The sequence below is a fragment of the Papio anubis genome, chromosome 2 (genome assembly GCF_008728515.1).
Source record: "Papio anubis isolate 15944 chromosome 2, Panubis1.0, whole genome shotgun sequence".
Lineage (NCBI taxonomy): Eukaryota > Metazoa > Chordata > Mammalia > Primates > Cercopithecidae > Papio > Papio anubis.
The window spans coordinates 11,429,099-11,440,590 of NC_044977.1; the positions used below are offsets into that span (position 1 = coordinate 11,429,099).

Sequence of the window (11,492 nt, forward strand, 5' to 3'; positions counted from 1 at the left end):
AGATGGTTGAGGGGTGGGCAGTAACACTTTATTTTTGGTTTACACTACCGTAAGACAATCTGTACTGTAGAATTACTTCAGAAACGTTAAACAACACTGATTCCTGGACCTCATTTCCACCCAATGAAATCATAAGCCTCAGTGAGGAACAGGTAGCAGGTACCTCTAGTGATTCTAATGTGTAGTCAGAGCTGAGTGTTGCTACCATGAATCATTCATATGCCTGACCTGGCAACACCTGGCGTTTTATATTCCAAATATCTTTCCGTATTATTCTCTATCTCTAACTTTCTATTTATAGCAGATAAAAATTCACAGATTCTTATTTTCCACAAAGTTTTTCTTCTCACTATTTGAAATTCTTACTTATTAGAAATTATGTTGAATTGACAAACATTTTGTAAGTCAGATATCATCTATAAAGGTACAAGCTGTGGTGAGTTGGTATTTAAGTCTGATTTTCTCAAGGGGAAGAGGACTGGTTTGTAGCATTTGCCAATTTTCCTGGTGTAAACACTCCCACAATGACTAGTGTTAAGCTATCAACTAGCTGTCACTAAAATTGGAATTCAAAAGAGAGGTGCACAGTTAGCTTTCATGAGCCTGTGAGCCTGCTCCAGGACACGATTGAGTATAAGGTTTTCAATCACATTACAGAATGATAGATTGACCACCTCATTTCGCAAATGAAGGATCCAAGATGCAGAGGGTTTAAGTGACTTGTTCTAAATGAAACATTTACTTATGAGAATATTGGTAATTAATATTGAAACAGAATGTGACATGAAACTCTAAAATTACATGAAAACACACACACATACATATTAACTAATAAGAATCCCAATTAACCTAACACTATGTATTGACTGACTTTCTTTTCTTTTGCTAAGGTGTGATGTCTCATCATCACACCTTATATATAATAGGCTTATATATAATAGGCATGATCCTGGTTTACATATTATGTAAGTGCTTATATATAATAGGCATGTTCCTGGTTTACATATTATGCTCCATTTTCTCTATTACTCTTCTTTAGATTAAAATTTGTTCTCACATTTACCAGGAAATTCTGCCTCAATTCTCCTCTTTTGAAATTATGGCTTGGTTCTTTCTTACATATTTTTCCAGATATCTTTAAAATATTTTAAATACTTTTCAAATAAATTATTTATAATTTTGTTTAGAATTAATCAATTAAATATGTTATTAAGGAAAAATAACAGTTATTTAAACATTAGGAATTTTCATCAGAAGAATTTTAATGCATTTACTATTTTGGTTGTTATTAGGAGTCAGTTTTCTTTCTTCATTTACAAGAAAATGGAAGACTTTCATAGAAAAATTATTAATTCTGTTTCTTGGCTAATTAACATATTTTCAAGATATGAAAACATATAAATACAAAAAACTATGCCATAAATATGTATACAACCATACAAATACATATATATACACATTTGATGCGTTCTCAAGTTGCATATTTGTGAATTTGCATGCTCACTAAAATGTCTTTGTAACCCCACAATCAATTCTCCTGGTGCTTTAATGGTCATTCAGTGTCAATTGTGACTATGTACAGAGCAGCAAAAACTTTGAGCCACCCAACTCATGCACATTCCCAGCTGAGGTCAAGCAAGGTGATGCTTTGCCTTCTTGTTTCAACTGTATACCGTAAGAAGTGCCCATTTTGTGGTTCATTTAGTGCTGTTCTTTAAAGATTGTTTGTGCTTTTTGTTTGTGATTTTTGGTTTAAAATGACTTCTAAGAATAGGACTGCAGCCTAGTGTCCCTAAGTACGAGAAGGCTTAATGTGTCATAAGAAGGAGAAAATATGTGTGTTAGATAAGCTTCGTTTGGGTATGAGTTATAGTGCTGTTGACCTTGCGTTCAACGTGGATGAATCCACAATACAGTATATCCAGGAAAGGGGAGAAGAAATTCATTGATTTATATGTTAAGCTTCTACAGAAAGTGCTAAAGTGACACCTATAAGTGTTTAATGAAGCTACAGAAAAAAAATAGAAAATGGGTAAATTTGTGTCATCATGGGATAACAATCAATAAAAAAGGTGTATTAAACATCACTATTGTGAAGCTAAAAGCCAAAGAAATTTATAGTCACATAACCAGAGTCAGTAAAATGATAAACCCTTTGTGGCTAGTGTTTTATTATGAAGAAATACTGCATATAATTATTTGTAAGAAATACATATTAAATACTGTCTTTTAATAGAAATATACACAAAACAGGGTTATATATTGAGTGGTTTATGAAAATGTTATGACCAGGGGCTTAAAAGAACCTAACCCTGTATTTTACCCAGGACCAGTAACACAGTATTCAGTAATTCAGTGTTGATGGTAATTTTATAGAAGAACATAATTACCATGAGATGACAGGAATCAACTCTATATGATTACATGTATTTGTGTGTTTTACGTGAGTGTGCATATGTGTGTGTGTGGGCGTGTGCAGGTGTGCTAAAGGAAAGAAACATTACCTAGAATTCTGCAACAGTTATACAAACAAGAGGAATTTTTGTATATTCATTTGAATATATATTTTATAGAGTGTAAGTAGCTGACTTTTATGTACTTCGGATGTTGTGTGTGTGTGCACATATAGATTACTATACACATGAATTTTCTATCCAAACATTTAAGTATTTTCTCATATTATTATAAATTATTTCTCACCATTACTTTTAATGAATACTAAAGGTTTTTTGTGGAAAAATATACTTATGTCACCATTGCCCCTGTGTTTAAGGAGTCATTTTCAAGTTTCTAATGTCTAATATAGAACTAAATGAATTTTATTATCTGCATATAGGATTATTTCTTAATAATAAACTGTAGGAGTCCTTTTCTGCTTTGTCATAATGTTGTAATATTTATTTAAAAAGCTTTAAAAACATGTTCTCATTTTTTATATAAATGTAAAAGTAAAACAATAATTTTGAAACTCCTATATGAAATATTAGGAATATAATATTTTTGTGTCATCTTTTGGAATGACAGAAACTAACTACCCAAACTTAACTATCCCCAATTAAAATTATTAAATGATTTCATTAATTTAACTCAAGATTGAATCTTTATCTGATTTTCTGTAATATTTAAATTTGCATGCAAATTTATAAAGAATTAGTTTAGATCTATATGTTTATTTGGTTTAATGCTCAAAGTCAATTCTTTTCAGTAATAATAACCTGGGTAATAGATACCTGATTTTTATTTTAAGTGTTTAGTGTTTATTACTGTTTTTAGCAGACCTTTTTCCAACTAATCATTAACATGAACTTTATCTTTGCATTTTTTTCTTTTCTTTTCTTTCTTTCATTTTTTGAGACAGAGTCTTTTTCTGTCACCAGGCCAGAGTGCAGTGGCGCGATCTCGGCCCACTACAACCTCTGCCTCCCAGATTCAAGAGATTCTCCTACCTCAGCCTCCTGAGTAGCTGGGACTACAGGCATGTGCCACCATGCCCAGATAATTTTTGTATTTTTAGGAGAGTTGGGATTTCACCATGTTAGCCAAGATGGTCTCAATCTCTTGACCTCGTGATCCACCTTCCTCGGCCTCCCAAAGTGCTGGGATTACAGGCATGAGCCACCGCACCTGGCCTGCATCATGAACCTAGATGATTTACAACTTGATGATGTATGATTGGGCACTGATTTTTTTCTTTTAAGGTTTTATAGATATTGCTTTAGTTTCTTAAATCATTTGGTGTTATAAGATACATTTTGAGGTCAGTTTGATGTTTGTTCCATTATACATATGCTTAGCCATCATGCAACATTAAAACCACAGGCAAATGATGTTCATTAAACGTGGGTATGATCTTTACAATGAGGTACATAGTGTCTTTTAGAGCATAGACCTTGTGGATATGTGCAGAAAAACAGTTAATATTTCCTCCTCATTAACTCCTTAGAGTTTGAGATTTGGCCATCAGCCGTAGTTTCTTTCAACCACCATTCATGCCTTGTTATTTACTTCTGCTCAGACTGTAGTATTTTTTTATGATGTTCTTTATAAAACAATGTGTAGCAATGCCTAATAAGCTATTGTTGCCATCTGTTTTTTCCACTAATTCCTGGAGCATTCACCTGCCCTTAACATTCATAAAATTTGCATTTTAACACCCAGTGTGACAATTTTTCTAGGAGTTTTTGATGTCCCTCTAGTACTATATTTTCTACCTGCTTTGCCAGCCATTTCAGTTTATAACATTTCTCCAGAATGCCACATAAAGGCAGCGACTAAATTAGAGTAAGACAATAGCTTACAAAAAGGCACTAAATTTGGGAAACTCCACAACGGCTTGCTTTCTTTTGGCAGAGAACGTAAGCCATTACTCACTCTCTTTTGTTAACAGGCAATAAAAAAGTGCTTATTAACTATAATCTTCAGTATAATTCTATCATATTTTGGCAATGAACTGAACTTTGATAAATTAATGCTGTTCTACAGCAACAATAAACACATTTAGCCAACATTTAAACCCTTTGCAAAATAACTTCAACCTGTCTTTCCAGATTTTTTTCTTTTTGTTTATGCAGGAGGTAATGTATTGTCGTCACTGGTGTGATGGTGAATGTTTAACAACCAGCTATTTGAAAAAATATTCTGATATTTAGTGTTTGCCAATTTCTCAAGTGTGAATACTTCAACCATGGCTGATTTCAAACATGCTCCTTTGAGAAGAGAGCTGCATAATCAGCACTCAATATTTTATACAAGCCAGCCCAGAACGCCCTTGCATGTGCTAAAATCAGTTTGGAATTCTGTTATACTATTTATGAGTTATGTGATTGAGGTCAAGTTGCCAAATCTTCTTTCTTTATATTCTCGCCTATAAGGTAAAACTTAACATGTAGGGGTTCTTTAAAAATAGAGATGCTATACCAAAGCAATGTGTATGTTAGCAAATAATATATTCACTGAGTAGTATGTATTGTTATTGTTATTACATCCTCCTACATTTCTGTCTTAGCTCAGGCTGACATAACAAAATATCACAGACTGGTTGGGTTAAACAACAGACATTTATTCTTTTGTACGTTTGGAAGCTAGACGTTTAAGATTGAGGTGCCATTCGAATAGGTTTCTGCTGAGACCTCTCATCTGACTTGCAGATAGTTACCTTCTCACGGTTTTCTCACATGGCCTTTTTCCTCTCTATGTTCCTGGAGAAAGATCTCCTGTGTCTCTTCCTCTCCTTGTAAGGACAGCAGTCCTATAAGATTAGGACCCTGCTCTTGTGACCTTATTTAACCTTGATTATTTTCTTAAAGGTCCTATCTCTAAATACAATGTCCATATGAATTTTGGGGAAACACATTTCAGTCCCTAACAATCCCTGCACATCCCCTAGGTTTTTCCTTGTGTACTTGCTATTTCCTAGGCATGCTTTGTTCTTGCTATTTTCTCTAATGATATGTCATGTTGATAGATGAGCTCAGATTGTCAAATTCAAATTTATCAAAGCCCACCATAGCTACAACTATCCTCAGAAATTTCTTCCTGATCACCCTGACAAAAATAATCTTTCTCATTTTGGCACTCGAAAAGCTTTGGTTGTATCTTTCCTATGATGCTTATCTTTCTCTGACAAGTGTTATGCCATATTTCATCAATCTAACATACAGATTTTTCTCCACTTTAACACCCCTGAGATGTTTTGTTGTGATCTTAAGACAGAATAAAGATGAGGACTGTCTTATCAGTTAAAAATACTTCAATAACACCTCACATCATTGACCAGTATTAGTAATATGATATAGAAATAGTTCTCCAAATGCTCATTTTGCCAATGCTTTCATATACATGCACTTAACAAAATTAAAAGTAAAATTATATCTATGAATAGAACATTTTCTTCACATGTAAAAAGTTCAGTTTTTGTGTTCCTTTATTCTGTAAAAATGTATTATTTAGCATATATTTTAGTTTATTTGGCAACTTGCAAATAAGATTCCTGCTCATGTGGACAAATTTAAAATTGGAAGAAATGAGTAACTTTCTATGTGTTGTGATTTTAAATTTTAAGTTAAAGAAGCCTAATTTAAGTTACCTACATAAAAAAGCACATTTATATTAACTGTATTATATTAAAGCATAATACTAAAAAAGGTAAAATCAGGACTCATATAAATATAAAATAAATATGTATTCAAGGGGGTAAGGTGCTGATCTAAAACTGGTTAATCTGGGTAATGTCTTACAGGGCAATAAATCTTTGAGATTTTGTTGGTTTTCCTAAAAGAAAGTGTTTGCATTTGTACTGGAAAACCATTACACGTTGATCTCTATCCTTAAGTAGTGATAAAATAGGCAGTTAGAGGCAGAGCAAGATGGCTGAATAGAAACCTCCGCCAATTATCCCTCCTGCAGGAACACCAAATTTAACAACCATCTACATAAAGAAGCACCTTCATAAGACCCAAAAATCAGGTGAGTGATCACAGTACCAGGTTTCAACTTCATGTTGCCAAAAGAGCACTGAAGAGCGTAGGAAAGACAGTCTTAAATTGCTGACACCGCCCCTCCCCACTCCATGGCAGCTGCTGGCCATGTGGTGTGGAGAAGAAATCTGTGTGCTTGGGGGAGGGAGAGTACAGTGATTGTGGGACTTTATACTAGGACTCAGTGCTCCCAACACCGGGCAAAACTCAGCTAGCATCCACGTAGTGAACATTTAGACCAGCCCTAGCCAGAGGGGAATTGCACATTTCAGTGGTCAAAACTTGAATTTCAGCAAGCCTCCCAACTGTGGACTAAAGTACTGTGGCGTATTAAATAAACTCAAAAGGCAGTCTAGGTCACCAGGACTACAATTACAAGGCAAGTCCTAGTGCTGAACTGGACTTGGAACTAGTGGACTTGGGAGGCATGCAACCTACTGAGACACCAGCCAGGGCGGCTAAGGGAGTGCTTGTGGTACCCCTCCCCAGCCCCAGGCAGTGCAGCTCACTGCTCATGAAGAGATCCCTTCCTTCTGCCTGAGGCGAGACGAGGGAAGAGTAAAGCCTTTGTCTTGCAACTTGGATACCAGCCCAGCCACAGTAGGATAAGACACCAGGCAGAGTCACAAGGTCCCCATTCCACGCCCTAGATCCCAAATGACATTTCCAGATGCACCCTGGGCCAGAGGGGAACTTGCTGCCTTGAAGAGAAGGATATAGTCCTGGCAAGATTCATTACCTGCTCTTCAAAAGGTCATTGGCTCTGAATTTTCAGCAGTGGTATAACCGGATAGTACATGCTACAGGCCTTGGGTGAGATTCTGAGATGTGCTAGCTTCAGGCGTGACCCAGCACATTCACTGCTGTGGTGGCTATGAGAAAAGAACCTTCTGCTTAAGAAAAGCAGAGAGAAGAGCAAAGGAGACTTTCTCTTGAGCTTAGGTACCAGCTCAGCCACAGTGAGAAAGAGTACCAAGCAGGCTATTAGAGTACCTGATTTCAGACTTTGGCTTTTCGATGGCACCTCTGGACCCACCCTGGGCCAGAGGGAAGCCTACTGTCCTGAAGGGTGAGTCCCAGACCTGAAAGCATTCACCAAAAGCTAACTAAAGAGCCCCTGGGCTTTAAGTGAACATCATGGTACTCTGGCAAAAGTCCCTGTGGGCCTGTGGTGGGGGTGTATATGAGGAGAATATTTTCCCTGGGGAAAGGGGAAGGAATAGTGGGAAGAACTTGGTCTGATGGTTTCAGTGCCAGCTTAGCTGTTGCAGGTAGATCTGTAAGGTTTCTGACTCCAGGCCCTGGCTCCTGGACAACATCTCTGGACTATCCTTGGGCCTGGGGGAACTTGCTTCCCCAAAGGAAAGGACAAAAGTCTGGATATCCTTCCCATCTGCTGACTGCAGAGTCCTAAGGTATTGAAAAAATATAAGCAGTAACCAAGCAGTAGTTACAGTGGGTTTGGGGGAAGACCCATTAATGTGCTGACTTCAGGTTTGACGCTGCACAGTCTCAGTATGGTGGTCACAGAGGTTTTTATGTCACATCTGACCCAGCACCAAGCAGCTCAGCAGAGAGGCAGAGAGAGAGAGAGAGAGAGAGAAAGAGAGACAGAGAGAGAGAGACAAAGACAGAGAGAGAGAGAGAGAAAGACAGAGAGAGGGAGAGAGGATCCATTTATTAGGAAGAAAGTAAGGGAAGATAACAAGAGTCTGCCTGGTAATCCGGATAATTCTTCAGACCTTACCCAAGACCACCAATGTGGTACATCTATGAGTCTGAAAGAACCATAATATTACTGGGCTTGGGGTACCTTCTAATGCAGATATGACTGCAGTGAGAAAAAACTTAGATTCAACACCAAGTCCTTTCAGATATGTGGAAAGCCTTTCCAAGATGGATGGGTACAAACAAGCCCAGGCTGCAAAGGTTACAATAAATACCTAACTTGTCAATGCTCAGACATTGATGAACATCTACAAGCAACAAGACCATTCAAGAAAACATGACCTCATCAAACTAAATAAGGCACCAAGGACCAATCCTAGAGAGACAGGGTGACCTTTTACACAGGGAATTCAAAATAGCTATTTTGAAGAAACTCAAGTACGTTCACAATAACACAGAGAAGGAATTCAGAATCCTATCAGATAAATTTAACAAAGAAACTGAAATAATAGAAAGAATCAATCAACCAGAAATTCTGGAGTTAATAAATGCAACTGATTACCTAATTCGTCAGAGTCTCTTAATAGCAGGATTGATAGAGCAGCAGAAAGAATTAATGAGCTTGAAGATAGGCTATTTGAAAATACAGTCAGAAGAGATAAAAGAAAAAAGAATAAAAAATAATGAAGCATTACTACAAGATCTAGAAAATAGCCGTGAGAAGCAACTTCTCCATTCCTCCTTGTATCTCCACTGCATTCAGGCCACCTGCCTCCACTCCTGCCTCCACTGTGTCCACCAGGGTAACCCAGAAGTCCTACAAGGTGTTCACCTCTGGCCCCTGGGCCTTCAGCAGCCACTCCTACACAAGTGGGCCGGATGTCCACATCAGCTTCTCGAGCTTCTCTTGAGTGGGCAGCAGCAGCTTCTGGGGTGGCCTGGGTGGAGGCTGTGGTGGGACCAGCACAATGGGAGGCATCGCAGCTGTCACAGTCAACCAGAGCCTGCTGAGCCCCCTTAACCCAACATCCAGGCCATGTGCACTCAGGAGAAGGAGCAGATCAAGACTCTCAACAAGTTTGCCTCCTTCATTGACAAGTTATGGTTCCTGGAGCAGCAGAATAAGATGCTGGAGACCAAGTGGAGCCTTCTGCAGCAGGAGAATATGACTTTGAGTAACATGGATAGCATGTTCGAGAGCTACATCACAACCTTCAGTGGCAGCTGGAGACTGGACCAGGAGAAGCTGAAGCTGGAGGCAGAGCTTGGCAGCATGCAGGGGCTAGTGGAGGGCTTCAAGAACAAATATAAGGATAAGATCAATAAGCGTACAGAGATGGAGAATGAATTTGTCCTCATCAAGAAGGATGTAGGTGATGCTTATGTGAACAAGGTAGAGCTGGAGTCTTGCCTGGAAGGGCTGACTGACGAGATCATACAGGCAGCTGTATGAAGAGGAGATCCAGGAGCTGTCCCAGATCTTGGACGCATCTGTGGTTTTGCTCATGGACAACAGCTGCTCCCTGGACATGGACAGCATCATCACCCAGGTCAAGGCCCAGTATGAAGAGATCGCCAACCGCAGCCAGGCCAAGGCTGAGAGCATGTACCAGATCAAGTATGAGGAGCTGCAGACGCTCGCTGGGAAGCATGGGGATGACCTGCATCATACAAAGATGGAGATCTCTGAGATGAACTGGAACATCAGCTAACTCCAGCCTGACACAGAGGGCTTCAAAGGCCAGAGGGCTTCCCCGGAGGCCACCACAGATCCTGAGCAGCATGGGGAGCTGATGGTTAAGAATGCCAACACCAAGCTGTATGAGCTGGGGCCCGCCTGCAGTGGGCCAAGCAGGACATGGTGCAGCAGTTGCATGAGTGCCAGGAGCTGGTGAAATCAAGCTGGCTCTGGACATTGAGATTGCCACCTACAGGAAGCTGCTGGAGGGCGTGGAGAGCTGGCTGGAGTCAGGGATGCAGAACATGCAGAACATGAGTACCCATGTGAAGACCACTGGTGGCTATGCAGGTGGGCTGAGCTCAGCTTATGGGGACCTCACAAGCCCCAGCCTCAACTATGGCCTGGGCTTCAGCTTTGGCTCCGGCATGGGCTCCACCTCCTTCAGCTGCACCTGCTCCATCAGGGCCATGGTTATGAAGAGGATCAAGACCCACAATGGAAAGCTGGTGTCCAAGTCCTCTGATGTCCTGCCAAAGTGAACAGCCATGGCAGCCCCTCCCAGGCTACCCATCCTGTGGCTGTCCCAGAGACCACGGGGGAGGCAGCTGTGCAGGAGAATGCAAGACCCACCTGAGGTTCAGCTCTAGCCTTCAGCCCACCTTCAGGGGCAGTTTACTGCCTGTAGTACCCCCTTTGCCCATGACTGCAGCTACAAGACAATTTTTTCCCCAAAATAAAACCTCGGCTAGCTCTGCGCGCGTGCGCGCACACACACACACACACACACACACACACACACACACACACACACAAATCTAAGAGTTATTGGCCTTAAAGAGGAGATAAAGAGAAAGAGATAAGGCTGGAAAGTTTATTCAAAGAGATAATAACAGAACTTCCTAAACCTAGAGAAAGATATCAATATTCAAGTTCAAGAAGCTTATAGAACCCCAAGCAGATGTAACTCAAAGAAGACTATCTCACGGCATTTAATAATCAAACTTCCAAAGGTCAAGGTTAAAGAAAAATTCCTAAAAGCAGCAGGAGAAAAGAAACAACATAAAATCAAGTTCCAATATTCCTGGCACAGACTTTTTAGTGAAAATTTTACAGGAAAGGAGACAGTGGCATCACATATTTAAAGTGTTGGAGGAAAAAGAACTTTTATCCGAGAATAGTATATCCAGTGTAAATATCCTTCAAACATGAAGGATAAATATTTTCCCACACAAACAAAAGCTGAGGGATTTCATCAATACCAGTTCTACAAGAAATGCTAAATGGATTTCTTCAGTATGAAAGAAAAGGATGTTAATGAGCAATAAGAGATCATCTGAAGATTAAAAATTTACTGGTAATAGTAAGCACACAGAAAAACACAGACTATTCTAACCTGTAATTAATTATGTAAACTACTCATATCTTATGTAGAAAGACAAAAAGATGAACTAATCAAAACTAATAACTACAACAACTTCTCAAGACGTAGACAGTACAAAAAGACATAAATAGAAACAACAAAAAGTTACAATGCAGGGAGACTATATTAAAGTGTAGATTTTCTATTAGTTTTCTTTTTGCTTGTTAGTTGTTTGTTTATGCAATCAGTATTGAGTTGTCATCTGTTTGAAATAATGGGCTATATTATCTGCAATACTTATGGTGAC

The 11,492-nt window shown here is 39.0% G+C and overlaps 1 pseudogene; it reads left to right on the forward strand.

The window, feature by feature from the left end:
- The first annotated feature begins 8,849 nt into the window (after positions 1-8,849).
- LOC110742467 lies at positions 8,850-10,620 on the forward strand (annotated as a pseudogene).
- The last annotated feature ends 872 nt before the right edge of the window (positions 10,621-11,492 follow it).